The sequence below is a fragment of the Phyllostomus hastatus genome, unplaced genomic scaffold (assembly GCF_019186645.2).
Source record: "Phyllostomus hastatus isolate PE091 unplaced genomic scaffold, TTU_PhHast_1.1 phas_scaffold_1066, whole genome shotgun sequence".
Lineage (NCBI taxonomy): Eukaryota > Metazoa > Chordata > Mammalia > Chiroptera > Phyllostomidae > Phyllostomus > Phyllostomus hastatus.
Window position 1 is genome coordinate 8,944,842 of NW_025334004.1, and position 23,182 is coordinate 8,968,023.

Genomic DNA, 23,182 nt, shown 5'->3' on the forward strand with positions numbered 1-23,182 from the left:
TTATTTGAATCTTATTTCATTCATTTCTTCTGTCCCTGAAATCTACACAAATGACATGACAAAATTATATTTAAATGTAGATGTTATGTGAAATCATTTTTAAAGTCACAAAAATGTTGAGATAATGAAAGTGCTTGTTTCCTTCATGCCCCGATTTTCCCCCTTACAGATATATCTGCATACAGAGTGCGGCAAGACACTCACAGACCCTTCTTGGCTTTAATTTCATCACAAGCCAAAAATGTTGCTTCGTGTAATTATGTGATTAAAAGATCCTAATAAAACCATGTTGTCTGTTTGTGGAGTACCGGCTATTGTCCTTATTTTATCCTCAAACAAATTATACTTAGTGAATTATGTATTAGTTTTAATCCTTCACACGAGGTAACATCTCTTCCTCCCTTTCCCTCTAGATTTAATCATTTCTTTCAAATTTACTGGTTTATAAATTCCCAAATGACTCCATGATCAATGATTTTCACAAATGTAAGTTTCCTTCTTTCGAATATTGAGCAAGTATCTTCAAGTGCTACTTGCAATGCTGGTCCTGGTCTATGCCAACTGGTTGGAGAGTTTAGAAAAGAACAAGGAGAGCAGTTTAAAACGTATTCTCCCACGTGCCCCTCAACTAAATCTTTAAGTGGGACTTCAGTTCTCATTATGAATTTGAATTCTCTGTATTTAGAACTATTTTCAACTCAGATAACAACTAAACCTTTCCCAGGTGCTGCCCCCAGACAGGCTGACTGAGAAGGCCCCAGGGGGGCCCGGAACCGCCTTTCTGGCAGGTCTGGTTGAAGGCCACGTGCTGAGAAACACTAGCCACAGTGACCACGCTGGAAACGATCACGAATTTCTTCCATCGCTTTAAATATAATCTATAATTTTGCACTGATAGTGTCAGAATTATATTTAAGCAGGATGACAGTTTTTCCTTTTTTTCTCTGCAAAAGGTTCACAGTGAATAAAACAATGTGCACATGTAATTCTACCTGCGGGGCCCGCCAGGCGCGGCGCCTGCCCATCTGCACACAGTCTGGCACCGGGCTTCCGCCTGAGAGATCCCCGCGGAGCGCACGCGTCGCTTAGCGCTTAGCGCGAAACCTCCTATGCGGATGTTTGAGAAAGCAAAGAATTCAGTTGTGCCCTGAAGTAAGGGCTATTTCATATCACAATCCACAGTGACTATAACCTTAGAAGAGGAATATATTTTGATACACTTGTTGGTGACATCTAAAGAGCAAATATTTATTTTTTAATTACACAGACTTTCCGCTTCTACGAGTCTGTTAATATTTAACCCTACCATATTATTGTAAGGGGAAAGTTTTCAATTCTTATCAGACTCTTAACTTCTCAACGTGTTTCCACTAAATATGGTCTCATTAATTATTTAGCACCAGAAAATACTTTCTTGTACAAAGCAATTAGAAAGGCAATTAAAACCCTCCAAATTCAAAAGAGGTTGCTGTTCAAGCATTAAACTATTTTTTTTTAAAAGAATCCCTCTTACATTTCATTTCAGGAGTGTAGTTTTCAGATTTAACAGGCTTTATTTTTTAAAACGTTTTAAATGACAAAAGAAATCTAAACACAGAACCAAATATCCAGATATTAAAGAAAGAGACCCATAATGTTTAATCTGTAGACCCAAACTGCCAGCACAATTGCACTCATACCCTGGGGAGCTGGTGTCCGATGCAGGTAGGTACAAAGCACTCAGGACTGCACCAGTCTTCACCATGTAAACTTGTAACTTGCGGGGTGGGGGCCACATACTCAAGTCCTGCTACATATTAATTTTGAAAGGTAGCTAGATCTGAGTTTTCACCCCGGGTAATAAATAAAATACAACTATTATTATGATCAAGAGCTCCCCAGGCACCATGCTTAGCATGATATATATAATATCTCATTTATTCCCAGTATACTTATGATGTGTCCACTGTTGCTACCAGTTAAAAGAGGAAGCAATGGTTCTTCTCCTGGGTCACGTGGCCAATCTGCGTGGAATTGTGACCTGAAACTCGGTCTGTGTGATGGTACATCACAGGCTCTTAACCCCTACCTCACTACAAAGATGTCTTACCACACACTTCCCTTCCTTTCACTCTCCCCCCATTTTAAAAACACCTTTCCACTGCTCTCACATTTATGGTTATTAAGTAAATGCACTCAACAAATCACTCCACATATTTACCCAGCCTTTACGAAGGGTCTGCTTAGTGCCGCGTACTGTGCTCAGAGCTAGCTCCGGAGATGAACACTATTACTTGCCTATGAGGGACTGACACTTCAAGCGCTGGAGGGCACTTAAAAGCAAGATAATGGGTTTTTGTTTTTGTTTTGTTTGAGTGCCACGTGACGCCTGGACAATGTCCACTGCTGGCTGCTGAGAGAGTGACAGTGAACAGAAGCTTGGACTGAGGCCTGTGAGCGGACACAGTGAGCGCTGCAGCCCGGGAAAGGAGCTGAGCGCTAGTCAGGACCCCCACGCTGCTCTCCCGGAGCCTTTCCCGGCACAAGTCCCGGGTCTAGGCTTTTTAAATTCTGCAAGTGGAGACGTTAAAAGGAAACTATATTAGTTTACAGTGAAATCGCGTTTTGGGAAATTTGAAAAAAATCATTTTAAGCCTTTTCATAGTTATGCCCTCAGGGTCACCCTTCAATCCCAAGTAATTGAGTCCAGCTGTTTACTCTCTTGACGTGACTTTTGCCAGCTCAAGTGGCAAAGATATCACAAGTTCCAGTAAACACACGGCTCTTTTTAGCACTGGTGGGAACGCTGGAGGGAGTTTTTTGGCCAGGCTTGGGCTACAGTCTTAACAGAGAGGCAGTATTCCCCAGGATCCAGCAAGGCAGGGACAGGTAATCAAGGTGAGCGAACCATAAGGAAATGGGTCCGTGTAGGTGGTTCATGGTCATGAACGTCCCCTTCTCCCTCCACCACCAACTTGTGGCCAATTTCATGCTCCCCTTCAACGGGAGGTCTATTGCCTCTCTCTACCCATGCCCTCACCCTTCCCTCCGAGGCACGGTGATTGATAATACAAGTTCAATATCAGTTATTGGTTCCACCATTTATGGGCTCTGTGACCTTGGGCAAGCTACCTTGGTTTTCTCATATGTCAAAGGCAATAATCACAGCATTCCTCTCATGTGGCTACTACAAGGCTTGGTTGGGATAATATAGATAAAGCCCCCAGAAGTAGTTGGCACGAAGCCAGGCATGGGGCAAGAGCTTAATAAATGACAGCTGTTGCTCAGGACCCAGGGCACTTGCTGTCTAGTCAACCCTTCATCCCACTTATGTGACAGCTCCTGTATCATTTCCTCTGCTGTGAACCAGGGGTAAGTCTCAAAAGGGGTGCCGAGCACCCCACTCATTGTGACATCCTCTCTGCTCTTGGCAGTGATCTACTCTTGCAGAATGGTCAAAAATATTTTTGTTTGGTTGGTCCGTTTATCTAGCTACGAGGGATCTTTAAAAACTTCCCAAAGTAAGAGACTCTCTTACACTTCCTGGGAACTATCTCCATATCTTACACAGTTGAAAATATCCAATAAAAATCATTGTTGGGCTTATTTTGTTGTGGACGCCTTAGAAATAATCCAGTCGGACACCTAACTGTACAGATGAGGAGAAGGCCAGGTGGGAAAGGAGAAGCCTGCCCACGAAGTCGGAGTGAGCTTGTGACTGGGACAGGAACGAAACAGGACTTTTAACTCCCAACCCAGTGTGGCTTCCCCCTAAGGAGGCTGCCTTGAGTCAAGACACGGCTCACTGGCTTTATCTCTCTAGAGACAAACAGCAAAGAGAACTTCATACTAATGTCATACTTCAAGGGGAGCAAAATTCTTTATTTGCTGCAAATATTCTTTCTGAATCTTCACACGATGTAGTAAATAGGCAACAAATATTTGATTGGTTTGACTTTGTATAAAAAGTATATGATACTAAGACCTTCATTAGGAAAAATTCTTCTAGATCCTAACTTTCCATGGACAAAGAGATAATGGAATGTCCTAGATGAAATATGCTGCTTGCTATGGTCTGAATGTTTGTGTCCCCTGCCCAAGTTCATGTGCTGAACACCAAACCCCCAAGGTGATGATATTAGAAGGGGGGGGCCTTTGGGAGGCGAGGTGGTCATGAGGACAGAGCCCCAGAGGGATCCCCTCACCCTTTCTGCTATGTGAGGACAGCCTCAAACACGGCCAGGAGAATTAGCTCTGTTTCACAGTGATTTTCTTCAGTGAGTTTGGGTGGGGGGTTGGGGGGGAAGCAGGGGGGCTTGGGGTGAACAGTCACCGAAGTCACCAAAAACTCCCTTGACTAGAGCTCTAGACCCATTTTCTGAGCATTCCGATCAAAGTTTTACTGCACAATAATTTATGAGATGTCTGAGGCATGTTGTGAAAAAAAAAATATGTCTGACATTTAAGACTATTTTAAAAGATCTCGCTTGTAAGAAGAGCCGGAGGTGTGGCAGGTTAGGCTGAGCTAGTGCCTGGGGGAGGGCTGTTTTTAGCAGCATGGGGCAGGGACTGGTGCACCAGGCCGGCTCTCCACACACCCCGAGGCCCTGTTGGGCAAAGAAAGCATCTCTGTCCCTGTCTGGGGCCTCTGCACTCTGTTTGCCTTTCAAGGTTCCCTGCTGCCTAAAGAAACATTCGAAATATTTCCGTAAAGGACCGCTGTGTGGAAGCAACAGGAAATAAAGGTTTACTCCAGCGACTCCCTGCTAATAAAGAGGCAGGGGCTGCATCTGAGAATCAGTCTTCCAAGAGACTTGTTATTTTTACCAGATGTTTTCAAAGGCAAGTCTTGTGCACAGTATTTGAGAGGTGTTTTTGTTTTCTGGAATAAAGAGGACTTAACCATGAGACATATCTTAGTTGAGCACTAAAAGCCAACCCAAGTTCAAAATGGCATGGGAGAATGCAACCTCCTCAGAAATGTGACTTACAAATTTTCTTGGGGCATAAGAGAAACGAAGTATTCATATACTCTGAAACTTCCTAAAAGTGGTGAAATCAGTTCTTAGAAAAATCAACATTTACCATCTTCTAAGGAAAAACATTAGGTGAAAGAGACTTCACCGGACCAGGGATGTGGCCCCCATACACCCCGGCTTCACCCCACTGCTCGCCCACCCCCCACCACCAGCCCCACTTCCATGGGGCCACGGCACCCATGGAGAGAACACCCTTTCATTCTGCCCCCACTGCCAAGCCTCCCCAAGCTGTGCCGTATGCCTGAAAAATGTCCCTCCACCTCCCCCAGCTCCATCAAACTCGGTTGCCTCATTCATGCCCTTTAATGGCTCCCACACCCGCCAAAAATATTTCCCAGAATGAGGCTAATCCCCCCAAAGGATGGATGACAGATTTCCATAGCCCCAACCCACCCAGACGTGGAAACTGCACGTTTACCATCTCTGTCTCTTCCCCATGGTGTGTAATGTGCATACTTTCACTGTTAATTTACATGTCTGCCTCGTGGGCTCCTCTCTCCTGACTGCTCAGAACAGGAGCTTGTAGAGAGCAGTGTTTTCAGCCTCGGTGTGTGGAGAAAACCTGGAGAAGAGGGGCCATTTCTCCTGAAGAGCTGTGTGGGGACAGCACGGGCTGCCAGTCCCAACAGGGCTGTTTGGCTTGGGCCTCCCTTTCCCAGCTTCTTTCCACGGGTGACTTGCTTTGCCTCTTTGAGCTTCACTTTCTTCTTCTGCAAAGAGCGAAATAACAAAACCTGCCTTTGGGGTTACAACGAGGAATGAATGGGGTACGTGGAAAACCCTCCATGCACAGAGGACTTCAGGCCCTGCATCCACCATCGTCACTTTTCCCAAATTCTGCCTACACCTTTTATAAATAGTTCCTTTATTTAAATCTCTTAAGTTACCCGATTTCAATATGCCATATGTTTCCTGCCAGGACTGCAATACTGTCAGTAAATGACATTTTGCTAAATTGGTCATCCCCCCCCCTCCCCTAATATACGATTTTCTACCTAAGAAAAATATGACACTGTAGCCTTCCCTTCCGTATCTTCCCAATGTCCCAGTTGCTACCTGAGTCTGGCTTACCTAAGGCCCAAGCAAAGCTGGCCACTAAGTCTACAAGCATCATGTCTGATTTTCCCTGCATCTGAGGTTCCTGCAGTTCTCACTGAGTTGCAGGAACACTGATCTCAAGGCTCCAAGTACCCTTACAGATCACCAACACGGCATCTCCCAAAATGTGTTCCACAAGATGCTGTTCCCAGAAAAGTCAGCAGGGATGTGGCAGAAACAGTGTTGTGGCATCTAACAAGTTTGCAACACCTCTCAATGACCCTCAGTGACACACCAGAGTAGCCAAGAAGGCTCGCCACAAAACATCCTGTCTAAATTTGCTAAAACCATTTCACTAACTTATTTGGCCGCAGAACCTCTTACCTACCCCTACCTTTTGGGCACCCATTAACATCCAGCAGAACAGAGTTCTACAAAACACCCTTGGAAAGGGAGAGGAGAAAGAGAAAAATTCACTTTCCTACAGTCAGGTCAGTAAGTAAATGGCAGAGCTGGCTTCAAACCAAGCCTCTCAGACCTTTGAACCCCCCTCCTCACTATACCAGAGGCCGTTTAAACTTCATCATGCAGCAGAATCACCAGGAGTGCTCATTAAACTGCGGCATCCCACCCCCTACTTTCTAACCTAGTGGGCGAGGTGAGCACTTCTGACCCGTTCTCAGGGGCTGCTGCACTGGGAAGCGCACTGGAGAGCCACAGCACGGCACCCAGCTGCGATGGGGCAGGGGCTGCCCGGTTCCTCAGTTCCTCGGCTCACAGGCAAGACCTAGTGGGGAAGCTGAGGCATACACACAGGAAAACGCCCAAATGACAACAGGGTTAATAACTAACAGCTCAACACACAAAGGCTTGTGCATCTAACTAACAGCCAGTCCAATAGCCCAGAATCAAAGACCTATGCAAACTGGACAGGGGGACTTGAGCTGGATCTTAAAGGACAGACAGGTTTGAGCAGAAAAAAAAAAAAAGAAAAAGAGAAAGAACTGGGAAGAGCATTCCAAGTGATAATAATGGTTTCTATTATCCAAATAAGTGTTTGTAGAATCCCAGCCTTTTGTAGCTGGAAGGGACCTGGCCTGTCCACCACTCTGGTTCCTACAGTTGAATATGGGTGTGACTGCTATTTCAAAAATTCACAGCAAAACACTTAGTGCAAAATAAAGTAGCTCCTCTCCAAATAAGTGATTTGGAGGATCTAGCAAAGGCCTTCCTGTTCCCTTTCCAGCTGTACCTGACTTCCCCTGCTCGCCCCCCATGCTTGGGTGCCCAGCAGCCCACCTCCAAGCCATAAACCAAGGGCCAAGCAAAGCTGGCCACTAAGTCCACAAGCCAACAGGATCATCACTTTTCTTGAGAAGTGGGGGTGAAACAGAGCTCTTTTCCTGTGAGTCCTGTTCCAATGGAGCTTCGATGAAATGAAACAGGTTCTACACATCCCTCCCACCCCCACGGCTCCCCACAAAAAAATATCTGGGAAAATAATTTCCATGAGTTGGCTATAGCAAATTTCCTCAAAGGGAGAACCAAGAATGAAAATACTGTTCTCTGTGATCACTTCAGGGGCTACCATAACTCCCTGAGGCTCCTAATTCCAATCTTGCAATGCTGTTGCTAGCTACTGCTTTTCAAAGAAATGGTAATGACCTCCCTGGGGTAGAGAAATGGAAAGCCTGCCTCTCACAAAACTCAATTGCTGGCATTCATTGAACATTTGGTTAACATAAGGTAGGATACAGTGACAACTACTGAGACATAAAATGCCCTCCTAGTTAAGGCAGAGAAAGCACACCAGTAAAATCATAAGGAAAATCAGGAGCAGCATGCAGACGAAGAGCGCTGGAGCTTTAGGTGGAGGCGGCTATCTCCAAGGGACTGTGGTGTGGCGGGAGGAAGTGCGATGCAGGAGGGGAAAAGTCAGAAGAACTGATGGTTCATGAGCACCTGCTCTGTGCCATACACTGTTGGGTTCTTCATCTACTCTCTCTTGTCATCCTCATAAAGTCCTATGAGGGAGATCAATGTCTCCCTTCACAGATGGGGACCCAGTGCCCTGGAAGGGTAAGTGACTTGCCCAAAGTCGAATAGCAACACCAACATGGGGATTTCAGCTCTGGTCTGTCTGAATCCAAAAGGGCTGGACCTTGATGACATAAGACTTATAGGTGACACGGGACCCTGTAAGCTTCCACCATCAAAGTCAACTAAATCAGGGTTAGTACACATTCTAGTCTTTTCTAAAGATTTAACTTACAATTTAAAACATGGTGAAATCATTAAATAAATTTGAGTCATACACACATACACACACCTAAGCCGTGTATTTACCTAAATGTAAAAAAAGTATTACAAAGTTCTAAATTAGTTAAGTATGAGGGGAGGGAAATCTGGACCATTTGTTAAAAATTATCGCCATGGGCAATACATTTAATGCAGTTGAAAAAGTTTGGACACATGAGTATAGTGGCTTGAAATACAATCTTCCTTTTTCTCCTCCAAGATGTTACACATAAGCAACAACGAAGTAGGGAAGGGGAGGATGAAGTAGCATTTCAGTAAATTTAGGAGAGAAAACCCTCAGGCTCAAAAACTATGTTAGGGCTCCTAAAAGCCAATAAGAGTGATTCAGAGACACTTAGAGATAAGTACGTCTTAGAACTGAGGAGTTTCCACATCACACAAAATGATAACACTCGTAAATACACACAGATCTCTCTACATGCCCAGCACTGGTCTATAAGCTTTAGTGTTTGTTGTTTTTAATCCTCACCTAAGGATATGTTTATTAATTTTAGAGAGAGAGGAAGGGAGGGATGATAGGAGAGAGAAAGGCAGAGAGAGAAACATTGATGTGAGAAACAACTGACCAGTTGCTTCCCATATGTGCCCCAACCAGAGATCAAACCCACAACCTAGGTATGGACCCTAACCAGGATCAAGGCTGCAACATTTTGGTGTACAGAACAACACTCCAACCAACTGAGCTACCTGGCCTGGCTAGGGTAGGCTTTAGTGTTTTTAATCATCTCATCTTACCTATGAGATAGATACTATCTTAGAAATGAGGAAACTGAGGCACAGAGAGATTAAGTAATAGCCAAGACCAGAGTATACAATAGTAAATGGAGAAACTAGGGTTTAAACCCAGGTCCTTGGGCTCCAGAGCCCACTCCCATATGACTGAGACAAATCACCTATCCTACGGCACATGTACAAGATTACCACTATCCCATGGTTTTAGTGACAAAAGATTAGAATGGCCTAAATATCATTCATAGGCAATTGCATGTTATGACATATCTTACTCAATGAAAATAACAAAACTATGAGAGATCATGAGGTAGCTTGAAATGTGAGACAGAATGATTTCTAAGACCATGGTTAAATAGACATGCCAAGTGTAAAACACTGTGAAAAGCATGATGTCATCTGTGTAAAGAAAACATAGATACACATATATTTATAAACTCAAGAGAAAATCTCCGGAATAGCATACGAGAAACTGGTGCCCAGAATTGCTGCTGAAGAGAGAACTAGGCATCTTGATAGGGGAGAGATGGAAGATTTACTTTTCACTACAAACATTTCTCCAGTTTTTGAATTCGGAACATGGTCATGTATCACCTACTTATTTGAATAAAAAAGAAAAACTTATTTGAAGAAAATCAGTGACTTGCTTTCCAACCTAATTCATAGTAGGGAGGGCGGGTGGAGTAAAAGTGATCAGAACAGTCTCTTTTTGACAATTCTCTATTCACCCCATTGAGAGAAGTAAGTAATTTCCTACAATGTTTTATAATAGAGATTCTGAAAGGTATGGAACCAAAAGAAGAAGAAGAAGAAGAAAGAAGAAGGAGGAGGAGGTGAAGGAGGAGGAGGAGAAGGAAGAAGAGGAGGAGAAGGAAGAAGAGGAGGAGAGGAGAAGAAGGAGGAGGAGGAGAAGGAGGAGGTAGAGGAGGAGGAGGAGGAGGAGGAAAGGGAGGAGGAGAGAGAGGAGAAGAAGGAGGTGGAGGAGAAGAAGAAGGAGGTGGAGGAGAGGAGGAAGAGGTGGAGGAGGAGAAAAAGAAGAAGAAGGAGAAGAAGGAGGAGAAGGAGGAAGAGGAGGAGAAGGAGAAAGAGAAGGAGGAGGAGAAGAATGAAGAGGAGCAGAAGGAAAAGAAGAGGAGGAGGAAGAAGAAGAAGGAGGAGGAGAAGGAGGAAAAGAGGAATAAGAAGAAGAGGAACAAGGAGAACAAGAAGGTGGAGGAGAAGATCATGCCATCTACTTTGTTAAATTCAGACTCCTGTTCCTGACAAACGCAGCAGGCAGATAGCAGAACATAATTCCCTGTGTAGATGGTAGTAAGAAGTGTTTCACTGTCTGCGCATGAGAATGCAGGAGAGAGAGTGAGAAATCCCTCAAAAAAATAAAATGACGATGGCAGGTAATGACCCAGCACAACCACTGTGGGGCTAAAATAGAAATGGGTATGTCACCTCCATGCCACTAAAGAAACGGAATCTCTCATGTCCTACAAAACACGCAAGGCATCTTGCCTTGCCAAATTTAAACGGGGACATTATTTTTGAGTTACTATAATTAGTTCCCATTTGTCTATGAATCAGCCTTTATGAGGCAATAGCATCTAAGCCCTATCAGATGAAACCCGAGGCGACATCATCTCTGTTTATTATTTTGAAAAGAAAGAGAGGGTGCCAAGTTTCCTGCAACACCCAATTCAAACACTGAAATTTGGAGGACAGAATGTCCTGTTGTCCCCGTTTGAAGATAGGAGTATATTTTCATGTAATACATCAGTCCCAGGTTCAGCTGGCAACAGGAAGGAGTTGAATTCCAGAGCTCAAAAATAGGACTTAAGTACTAAAGCACCTTTCTTTGCTCCTATACCATACTATTTACATTTTAACCTCTTACGTTGCAGCATGTTTAAGAGCCTACATCTGTGAACTAACACAAAACATTTTCATCGAAAGATACCTGCCTAAGTGACAAGAGATTGGCAAGTACAAGTGTTGTTTGGCTCTTTCTATGTTCCTGATACACTGCTTTCAGAATTAAGTTTCTCACACACCATGAAGAATTTCAACACCAAATATAAAGACAAGGGGAGGGGGAGGATTCCTATTTGGGCTTGAATGGAACATGTCTTTTGAGGTGTTCCGAAATCAGGTATATAAGTACGACAGAATCTCCAAAGGGAGTCCAGCCAGAGGACAGGCAACACTAACCAGGCAGTTAGAGTCTGGAAGAAGCTTAACCTGGCACGTTCGGAAGTCCCAGAGGCCCAGTGCAGGGTATGCGCCCATTGCTGCAACTCACAGAGACCGCCGATCAGCATTAGGCCAGGGGTCGGCTGTAGCACACGTGAGGGAGGGAGGGTGTGGGCGCGGAAGAGGGAAATCCACTCTTCACTTGCCTCAGATTTATTTGCCTCCAGATTCATTATATCAAAGCCTTGATATATTCACTCACACCCACGTGGCCTGCGTAAATGTGTGCAAGCGCACCTGGACCTTCTCTTACAGCAAAAGCCAGGGGTTCAGGGCCCAGTTTCAGTATTTACTAGCCAGCCTCCCTTCAGCAAACCATTTTAACACATCGGAATCTCATTTTTATCCTCCAATACAGTAACAACAGAAAATGGGGATGGGGAGTGATACCTGCCCATCTAACCTCACAGGGACTCTATAAAAATAAAAAATGAAATCATTAATAATGGTTTTATGGCTTTTAAAATGTAGCAAACATTTATATAACACTGTGAGCCAGGCATGAGGTACTGTGAAATTCTTACTTTTAACAACTCTCTGATATAAGTTCTATTATTATCCCTGGTTCATGCATAAGAAAACTAAGGCCCAGAGAGGCTCAGTAACTTTGTCAAGGTTACATAACTAGGAAGTGGAACTTGGGCAGTCTGACTCCAGGGTCTGTGCAACTATATAATAGTATGCAGCCTATCATCATCATAATTGTGATTATTATGAACACCCTCCTATTAATCCCAATTCCACAAATGAGGAAAATGACACTCAGAGGCTGTCACCCGCCAAGATAAGATCATTAAGCAAGTGCAAGGCAGAGAGCCAGGATCTGAAACCAAGTCCATGACTCCAGACCTTTTATTCTTAACCCCAAAATTAATAAACTTCAATCCACAAATATTTACCCTGTACCTACTGTGCTCGAAAACACCACTTTTTAAAAAGGTAAGAGGTGGGGTGTTCCCTCAGGAGGTGAAGGTCTTTCCTATCACTTCCAGGCTGCAGCAGCTCTACCCACGATCCCAGGGCAAAGTCTGGACCCCGCACGCAGCAGGTGCCCATGGAAAAGTGATGCCCATAAGGATGATGAGGACAGAAACATTTTCAATGTTAGGATATAGTTTCAAAAGGGAATTAGACTGCTCAGTCTGAAGGGGGAAAAGCCCTACAAGGCAGAATGCCAACGCAGTTTTTAAAACAATGTGAATAGGTGTGGTCTCTCTCAACAGGTGGCATATGTTAGGAGCCCTATTCATTCCTAGTGACCTTTCAACTCCTCAGGTAGGGTGACCAGCTCAGCCCAGTTCTCCCTGGACTTTTCCTGTAGACTCATGTCCGGGGAAGCCCCTTGGTTGGCCACCCTAGAGAGCAAGTACTAGGTTTTATACTCTTGACCTTCTACCCCAACCCCCTGGTTCTAGCAGAGTGCATTGCAAATAGGTGCTTAGTAAGTCTCAGTTGGGAGGACAGATGGAAGAAGCGATATTTTATAGTACTCACTTCCATTGCACAAGGGTTGCCAAGCAGCAGTCCTCACACTGCTGAAACGACTATGTGAGAATCATTTCAATTGGCACATTCATTGTTCATATGCAAATGTGCATTCCTAAAGTGCGTCCTTTAGAAATCTTTTCCTAAATCAACACCCCTCACTGAGATTTTTTTTAGTAAATCCTTGTCCACAGACAGTGAAGAGATAAATTTCAATCCAGCCTAAACATAATGATCCTAAATCTCTAATAATGAAGTTAAGATGTTCTTCTTTATAGGAATGACAAGTCTAAAATGAGGAAATGTGAGGCACTTCCAGGAGCCAGGACAGAGCTGCTCCTTGACTTACTCGTCCCAAAGCAGGATGGGCAACTCTAAGAGAGAGTGCACTCCCAACACGAAGTTCTTTTTACAGAAAGGCAGAGCACCTGGCTGCCTGGTTCCCCTGGCTTATACAGTCCTCAGAGTTATCATAAGCAAGACTTTCCAGCCTCCCTCTGTTCTCCGTTCCCCAAGTGTCCAGCTTCCAGCTGAGGCAGCCCATGCTCTCTGCTGGCCCATCCCCGGCCAGTTTCCTTCCCCTGGTTCTCTGACCTGGGGCTGGGTGGCCTTAGTTTTGTGCTTCCGCTCAGGGAGAGGCCCAGACGCTGAGAATTCAACCCTGGCTGAGGGTAGACCCAGCCCAGCCCTGCCCTGGGTGGGAGTTCTGAAGAGATGGTCTCTTGGGGGATCAGGGCGGGAATAAAAGTTATGGGCAGTCTGCAGGGCTGAGTCTTGTCCTGAGTCACTAACCCAGTCCTGCATGGTTATGCCAGGCAGCCTAGGGAGCCTGTCACAGCTTAAAATTAGAGAACATGATGATGAGAAGTGCAGTTCTCGGAAGGGCAAACAAGGAGTAGAGGTTACCCGAGCTTGGAGAACAACTCCTGTTGTCCTAAAGGGTGGTGCAGACTGGAGCTAGCAGAGCCCTGAAAAGTCCTTTAAATGCCTGCAAAGCTCCATCCATAGGCCTGGGCCACAGGAGGAGGAAACAGTCAAGGCTGAACAAAAGACAGTAGGTTATCAGTCAGAAGGAAGTCCGAAAGGCTAAGGTCTGGGATGAGTTAAACATATGAGCAATCTAAATAATCATCAGGGAAGATGGTTTTGTGGGAGTGTTGTTTTTTGGGTTTAAAAGCTATGATCAGAGCAAAGAAGTAATAGGCCTGCTTGGGGCAGCCTGTGTAATGTTACAGCGGCGGAAACAAGAGAAATGGTTCCTTGCGGTGCTGTTTGTACCTCCTCCCCCCAACAGCACGTCCTCCATACTGGAAAAGGCAGCTTGGTAAGAGGTGACTGAAGCAGAAGACAGGTGTGGAGCCGGAAGGAGAGCCACAGCTGCGAAGTCAAGTCAGGTTTTCAGGTTCAGACAAATCCACCCACAGGTAGCCAAGATGCGAGCAGGTGTCAGTTACCCTCCAGAAAGGAATGGTGTTGAAAGATGGGGAAGGAAGGTTCTAGACATATATACCCCAAGAAGCTTGGCACCGATGTCCAGAAAAATTCCAGCCTGGAGTATTAAATAGGTGAGCATTTAAGAAAAGAAAACATGGCAATCACCAAGAACTGACATGAGTTCATTATGAATAAATGCCAAACTAACCAGTTCCTTTTTAAAAATTTTGATTTATCAATATTAGGCCAACTGTTCAGATGATTGTAACTTCACCCGAGCTGGGCTTTAACAAAGAGCCCAGTGATATTCTCATGAATATGACGGAAGAAACCTGAGCAACTAGGTGGGTTTAGATATAGACGATTGAACCATCAGACCACCACAGGCACGTGGATTTAGCCCTGTCCAGGGACATTCTGGTCAACAACTCGTGTCTGGTGGTGACGCAAATGAGGGATACATCTAACCTGTGAGATGACAAAAGCTGGATTGTAAAAGTCCTTCAAGGAGGCAAGATGAATGAACCAAGTCTAGCAAGGTTAAGTGTAAGATGGCTACACGTGAAGTCTACATATTTCTGGGGGAGCTGAGGAGGGGCAGTACTTTGGCTGACCACATGCTCCACATGAACCGAGAGCCTGAAGTAGCCACTGAAAAGAATAGTCAAGTCTTGGTTGTGTCAGGGTCTTTGTGATGATCCTCAGACAACTTCCGGAGGGGACCCCAACACACCTCTGGGATGCCAGGAGAACCTCTTCTAATGCTCTCATTCATGGCACCTCACAGAAAAATTATACCTGGAGGGTTGGGCTACAGAGAAGGCACCTCTCAAAATATACCTTCAGGTCACAGCCCAGCAGGGTGATGGCCGACACCTTGGAAACACCTGCTAGATACCTGTGATAGTCAAAGCCGTTTGTCTCGAGACTGTCACTCTCAACACTAACCAGCAAAAGGACCACAGCCCGTGGGGATGGGTCACGGAGGGGTGGATGTCAGGAGCATTTTAAAATTGGTGACGTCCTTCTCACCCAGTGACCTGGGAGTGACAAGCCAAGGTCCCTGAATAGAAACGCCTGGTTGGACTGCCGTCTTAGCTCATCAATCAGACAAGAACCTTCGGAGGTATTTTTTCCAAGGAAGGGGACGTCCCTGAAGGAAATGAGTAGATGCCAAGCAGAGAATATAGCAAATCAAAATACTTCCTGGCACAGTCCAAACCCTTGGCCGATGTCCTTCCAGCTCAAGTCTTGGAACTCAGGATCAGCCCAAAGGGTCCAAAGTGCCTTCAGAAACCCCTTTGACCAAAGACACACTGGCTCTTTCCAAGCCACAGGATTTCTGAGCTGAAAGGGGGCAGCAATCCTCTCAGATGTCCATGGGCATCATCCAGTTCTTGATTATTTTTAAAAAGGGAGGTGAATATGGAAGTGCTGAGGGTAGGCAATATTGCAGAGCTCCCTAAAGTAATGAAGAATTAGAAGACCCTGGTCTCTATAGTACTTTTTCCAAAATGGACATTCACCAGGTGCTGTTTGGTTAGTTAACAGAAAAATACAAAGGTTCAAACCAGTCTCCCCCACCCCCAGTGCTCAATGAGTGCACCTTCCCATCCTGGAGCTGAGGTGAAGAGCTATGGACCGAGGGTGATGGAGAGAGCCCAGACGATCCGCAGTGAATGGGAACCAACCTCACAAAACTGCATCATCCATGAACAGGCAGTAAGGGAACCAGCCACACCCCACCCTCTGTCACACTGAGACTTAATCCTAAACAGAACATGCTGAACATCGAATATTGTCCAAAAACTTGGAGACAAGTTGCAGAGATAGAAAACATACAAACAGCATTTCTAGATCCCAAGCTATCTCATATCCCATTCTGCAAGGAGGGGTCTGGAAACTAAAAGAGCGACTTTTTTTTTTTTTGCTGATGCAAAATGATTCGGATGAATGTCCACTTTCTCTCTCTTAAGGCTTCCCTTTTTCAGTGCTCTTGCTCCAAGGAGGAAAGGTCCATTGTATGCCACGAGTCTTTAACACGCTGCACCAGGGCAACTGGATCGGGAGGAGCAGCGACAGCAGCCAGAAGGGGACAGACAGAGGCGCTGAATGTTTGAACTACAAATTCTGAATCTGAGATTCCTCTGTTTACTTAGAAACAGTTGCTGATGCCTGCGCCGACCAAAGATAAACTCGGACAAACCCGGAAAGGGAAGGGGAAGCAGTGAGGTAAGTGCTGTTGTAAACCTGGCACCGTGCAGAGGAAAAGCTCCTCGGTTGTCAGGACACTGTTTTCCTCTCTGCAAGAAAAACGAGGTAACAGGCCCTGTGAACAGTGACGGTGGCTCTAACCAGGAGCCGAGCGGAGGCAGAGGCTTGACATCCTTACACACTTAGAAGTCGTCCACAGACACATGTGGAGACTGCTGCAGTGTGGAGGAGAGAAGATGGCATTTGGAATCGGAAGAGGTGACTGTGAGTCCTGGCTCTGCCTCAGGCGAGCTGGGTGACATCAGGGCAGGCGCCCAGCCTCTCTGAGTTTCAGATCCATGTAAATTACAAAATGAGTTGGACTAGCTGATCTTGTCACTTCTTCCAGTTCCAACATCCTGTTATACTATTGCGTTAGCCAAAAAGTTCATTTGATTTTTTCCGTAAGAGGGTAGAGTGCTAAGTTGTTTTTAACTTCATTAGAGACAATTTTGTTAGATTGTATTGTGACAGCTGTCATATCAGCATGCACTTAAAAACACTTATCAAAGCTGGTGAGTTTTTGTATAGCCATTTTAATATTGAAGATGGAAGGAAGTATGCAACATTTTCAGCATATTATGCTTTATTATTTCAAGCAAGTTAAAAACACAACTGAAACACATACAAGAAAAGATTTGTGCAGTGTATGGGGAAGGTGCTGTGACTGACTGATGTGTCAAAAGTGGCTTGCGAAGTTTCGTGCTGGAGATTTCTTGCTGGATAATGCTCCATGGTTGGGTAGATCATTTGAAGTTGATAGTGATCAAATCGAGACATTAATTGAGATCAATATTATACCACTCAGGAGATGGCTGACATACTCAAAACATCCAAATCAATACAGTTATGGGTGGAAATGAAAAATGTGCCTTTTACAGAAAAAGCCATACAGACTTTTTGACCAACCCAGTACTAACACTGCAGCAAAGCAGTCCTGTCTCCGTTCAAAAAGCACTGGCTGAACACCTTCTGCACTTCCGGTGCTCTGCAGCCACTAGAACAGTCTTGCACTTGAAAAAATCTTCTGATCCACACACACCAGCAGCCCGTAAACAACCTTCTAGAGTACAGAGGGGAGACATGTGGACAGGGAGAAGGGTCGGCTGACCCAGCAGAAAATGGAGCGCATGGCAATCAGGAACAGCTTCTCAGGAGTGTGCTGTCCAGGCTGGCACTTGAAGTAGGAGGGAATTATTAAGCCAAAGGAAAGGGTGAAAGGAATAAATGTACAAAAGACACAGGAATGGCCCACGAGGGCATGCACAGGGGGAGCAGTTCTGAGATGAAGGGTCTCATAGGCCATGCTAAGAAGAGCTATTAATGCCCAGCACTCCCAGGCCCCCAACTTTCCCCACTGTTCATCTCAACATCTCCTTATACAGCCACATTCTCAGGGCTGGTGTATGCCAGCACCAGGTCAACCACCAGGCAACCATCAAACCCCTGACTCCCAGCCTCTCCTCTCATCCCCGGTCATACAGCAGCCACACCTGCTGTACACAAAGGCTTCTTGCTAGTCGCTCAGTGGGCCTTGCTTTCAGCTCTTGCTCGGCCCTGACTGCCCAACCCACGGCAGCTGTTCCAAATAGTTTCCATCTTCCTCAGAGCTGCAACCGCATCCCACCCAGCCCACTCACGCTCAGTAGATGATCCCCACCTCCTCTGTTCCTGGGCATGACGTCCACACACAGCTCCCATGGCAACCCTCTGCCCACCCGTCCTGAGTTCTTTCCTCAAGAGTCCAGGCTGAGCTGTGGGCATCTCTGCCCACAGCACAACATACAGGGAAGAGTGGAGACCACAATCAATACCCAATGCCAGCTGTTGCCCATGCATCTGACTGGACCCAAATGAGCACACCTGAGTGGGATGAAGTACATGGATTTACTCTGCATGCCAACAGGCATTATGCAAATATTATTAGCAATTCAATCATTGTTGGCTGAATTAATGAGTAAACACATCAGTGAATCTGATGTTGAAGAGGTCATCTAAAGAGATGTAAAACACACAGGATCTTCAGGTATTCAGCCTAGAATTCTGCCCAGAAGATCCTTTCTGCTACACAGTGGCAAGGCCGTCTCAGGCCTGGTCTCTGCTCCTGCTTTGCTCCTGTACAAGCAGCCCATTGAATGCCAACCCAAACAGCACTGAATCATTTCAGTGCCAGTTATTTCTGAAATAAAATTCCTAAAGTAAACCCAATATATTAATATAAGATACACACTCAGTAGGTTGAATATATACTGCATACATATTACAGTGTATATTTATTTTTCCAGGCTCTAAGTGCCACTACAGGCTCTCCGCCAACGGGATGGAACACCATGCGCATGCAGCCAGTAGCTGGCACGGCACCACCGTGAGGCACCCTCAGCTGCCTCCACGTCACCACCCTGTGCTGGGCATGTTCTACAGCATGCACTGTCTACTTTGCTAAAAACTTTGCCGTGTGTTTTTTGTTCTGGCCAACAATTTTGACTCTTACTGGTCAAGAGATGGTATGCAACTGGTGTTAGATCTAATAGGAAGAAATAAAGGAAACATAGGAGGATCACTTCATAAGTTATATAAATGTCGAATTACTATGCTTGCTGCATACCCGAAACTAATATAATATTGAATGTCAACTATAATTGGAACATAAAAAAGATAACTGTTAATAAAATAAATCAAAACAAGAATTTTATTTAAAAGAAATAAAAATGTCACCCAGAATTATAAAATTCAAGTGCTAGGGCAGTCAACCAGTGAACATGGGTCAGCTTATAAATCCAGGAACACAGGCTTTGGAAATATTCTATAGGATGCCAAGAACATAAAAATCCTGCCCAGTTCACCTCTCTACTAAACAGAGCAACAGAGTTCTCTCCTAGTGCTGTGGGTTTAGTGTTACACCGTGAACACAAAACTTATTATACTTAGTTCTTTCGTGTTTATTACAGTCACCATGAGGAATAAATAATGACATTAGGAACCTTGCTCCACTGGGACTCTGCTCTTCTAATTCCACAGAGATTGCTATGCGGCTAATACTCTAGTTTCCCAGAACTCATGCCCAGCACTGAGTGCTGCACGGGACAGAACGGAGAATTCTAGACTGTTAGAGTTCGAGGGAAACCCAAATAAATCTCATTTTATATAAGAAACAAACTGCCCTGGCTGGTGTGGATCAGTGGACTGAGTGCTGGCCTGTGAGCCAAAGCGTTGCTGGTTTGATTCCCAGTCAAGGCACATGCCTGGGTTGCAGGCTAGGTCCCCAGTAGGGGGCACTTGAGAGGCAACCACACACTGATGTTTCTCTCCCGCTCTCCCTCCCGCCTTCTCTCTCTAAAAATAAATAAATAAAATCTTAAAAAAACAAAAAACAAAAAACACCCTAGGTTGTCCTAATGTGGGTGGCAAGTCAAGGCCAGGCAGGTGGCCAGGGCAAAGATTCCAGCCTCTGCATCCCTGGCCCAGCATACCAAGAGCCCTGCATGAGCACTCACCCTAAAGCCAAGTAGCTGAAAACAAAGAAGGGGTCAAGGTGCTGTCTTCATCCTGACTAGCACATAGTTTCCAGAAGTTTACAAAAACAATTTTAGGAGGAAAAAAACATTATTAGGGGAAAGAGAAAGTGCTGACCACAATAGCTCATAAAATGGGAATGACAGATGAAACGCACACGGACATTAAAGTGTTAGGTTGGTTTGCTGACTTTGTCTTGTTTACATGGAGTTCGTTTCCCATAATCTACTGGGCACTTCGGAAGGCGCCACCTTCCAAAAACTAACAGCCCTCTTTTCCTAAGATAATGATTTCTGCTATCTAATTTTGTATTTTTGTCTGCCTACTGTAAAAAGGGAAAAAAACTCAGAAATGATCGGCTCCTTCAAGTTCAGTAGTTCAGTTCTATTTGGAAGAAAAAAAACTGGACATATTTGAAAGCAAATGTAATTAGTAGATTTGTATAAATGTTCCCAATATGGTAATTTTATGAGCAAACCACATTATACAGAGTACATGACATGTTTCAAAACTAATATAATGGTTTGATATTTTTAAAGAATACAAAAAAATCATATTATTGCTCTTTTTCCTTCCTCTCTTATTTCAAAAATGCATAAATCTCTTTAAGGAGGAAAACATTGGTTTCACAACCCCATTGCTCCAACTATTTTTCTCCCTATCATTTCAAGTTTAGCTTCTATTATTTAAAAAGGAGGATACCACAACGATGCCTTGCTACCTCAAGATCCCTTGATTTTTCAAGATAAGATTTTAGACTGAAGTTTTAAGTCAGGGGTTATAAAACAAAAAGCCCGAGAAGGTCCAACAGGCAAGGGGCGGTGTGGGGACGGCAGCAGACCGGGGCTCGCGTGCCCCCACATGCAGGGACGAGGGGCGCAGTGACAGTCCCTTGCTGGTCCGTGCAAGAACACGGCCCCATAATACTAGAGAGTCTAATTGTCAAGTGTAGCTAGGAATCAAGTTATGAGAAATTCCCTGACCTTTACAATGCTGGCCATTTCAAAAGCCTTTTAAAAACTAGTGTTTTGTGGGCAGCTAGTCTGCAACCTACCACCGCAAGCAGAAAGCTATAAATATGATCAACTCAGGGGGAAAAACATACAACATCTAGAAACACAAATTTTGTTGAAAAATGAAGGTTGAATGCTATATTTTCTTAAAAAACCTATATTCCTCAATATTAATAACCTTTCTCTTGGCCAGGGGAGAAGGGAGAAAAAATGAAATCAGTTGTTAGGAAACAAAAAGGGTACAGATGCCCCTACTTCTTTTTTATATAAAAACAATAGCCATTCATAGCAGAGTATTTTCAACTTTGGAGTCCACATTGGGGCAATTCTGGAAGCTGCGAATTCCGCTGAAGTTTGGCTGCCTTGAACACATCTATCTTCCCTCAACTTTCCCCATCTAAGAGGAATGCCTCCCCAGAGCAGTGCCCTGCCACTCAGAGCTACCACACACAGTCGCGGTCACCATGGTACATTAGCGGTTTGTGTGACTGTTAAAAGGCTTGATAACTGGCAGGGGAGTATCACCTCCTGAAAATGTAACACTATCACATATACAAACAGTGTATGTGCGTATGTGTCCTAGAGGAATTCTTGACCCCTCCTCCCCAAAAGCTTAAGAACCAATGACCCAATACCTATCTGATTATAACAATGAAAGTTCAATTGCACAAGTTCAAGCACAAACAATGCATTTGATTTTTCAAAGCATCCCTCTGCAGGAACCATTTTTTATTCAATCACTGCTGTAATCAGCAGACCAGAGAAAATGTCTGAGTGAGGAAAACAGAGTGAGTCATCTTGGGGTTGTTAAGGAGGCTTCAGGATGAGGGCACTGCTGTGAAGTAGGTATCAGATGGTGCCTGTCTAAATTAGTCAGTGGAGCATTCAGAGTGATTTCATCCCGTGACATTCAGTAATCACTGGAGAGGAGGCTGATCTCCTTGTTTTAGTGACAACCCCAAGTACAATCTCATAGTTACTTCCTCGAACCAGGGACAAAAAGGAAAGACAAAAGATGTATTTTGCTCTCTACTTGTAGTTACTAGATGGAAAAGGAAAAAACTATATTGGCTTTACACATGGTTGGTAAATGGGATACAACCTTCCTGTTTGTTGAAAAAGTACAAAATCAAATGTGTAAACCTCTTAGAGGAGCACCAACACCTAAGAAACGTCACTGCTGCACGAAATGGGTATCATGTCTTTGTAGGACACGATCACCAACCAAGGCAGCAGCCCAAGGAGACGCTCGCAGACAATAACCCCTGCAGAAGCTGCCCCAACAGCACACACTCCACACAGCAATGAGGCGAGCAGCGGCGTGGATCCGAGACACAGCCCGGACTTCACGCTCAGAAAGATGACAACTTACGCAAATTCCCTTTCAAGCATTTTCCTATGGTAGCGGTAGCAGAGATTCTGAAGACAAGAATCATGAGTTTGGGTTGCTTTTAAATTTGACTGAACTCTGGAGCTGGAAACTATCAGAAACAGGAGATTCCAAATCCCCAGGCCTGTTCCACAATGCAGCAAGCCTTTGCTTTGAAGGGTGGCAGACAGCGGGCCAGTTGAAACGTCCATAATTTGTGGCTTGACTCCTGGCAATTACAGCTCACTTATAACTCATATTTGTCTAAAGCGGCTGAATTGGCTAGAGGTAACCTTAAATCCTTTTTGAAAGGAGGGATGGAGGGAGGAAAGAAACTGGCCTGACTAATCCCTAACATGCAAAAATTTTAAATTCACCTTTTTGAACTTACAAGAAGTCCAGTGCCAAGTTGCTTATGAACATTGAAGCCTCGAACAAATAAAGGCCACGGGCAGGGAAGAGGCAACGACCTTGGTCAAAATACACCTCGAGCAAGAGCACTCCGAAAACCAAGCAGTGAAGGAGCTTTGGTATTTCTAGATCACGCAGAAGGCCTAAAGGAGATACCATTATGCTTTTTAAAGCTAATACATCAACATGATACAAAAAATTAAAAGTCTAAATGGGTACACAGTGAAAAGTAAGTCTCCTTCTTATACCACTGCCTTCCCCACAAGGCTACTCACCTCCAGCACCTCATCCTGAGACGGTCTGCAGCATGCAAGCAATGAACCACTGTCCTGCTTTTTAGTATTAAGGAGGACACCGCC

The 23,182-nt window shown here is 44.6% G+C and overlaps 1 protein-coding gene across 48 annotated transcripts in view; it reads right to left on the reverse strand.

Annotated features, from left to right (window-relative positions):
• Positions 1 to 23,182, reverse strand: part of SORBS1 (sorbin and SH3 domain containing 1) — a 226,724-nt gene that overhangs the window by 135,774 nt on the left and 67,768 nt on the right. Inside the window, exon 1 of one of the 48 annotated variants that reach the window (XM_045853884.1) lies at positions 2,201 to 2,269. The exons of 46 other annotated variants lie outside the window; for them this stretch is intronic. The gene's annotated coding sequence lies outside the window, so the exon portion shown is untranslated. Of the gene's footprint in view, positions 1 to 992; positions 1,025 to 2,200; positions 2,270 to 23,182 lie in introns of those variants that run through there. One more of the 48 variants, XM_045853883.1, reaches the window with a different exon arrangement.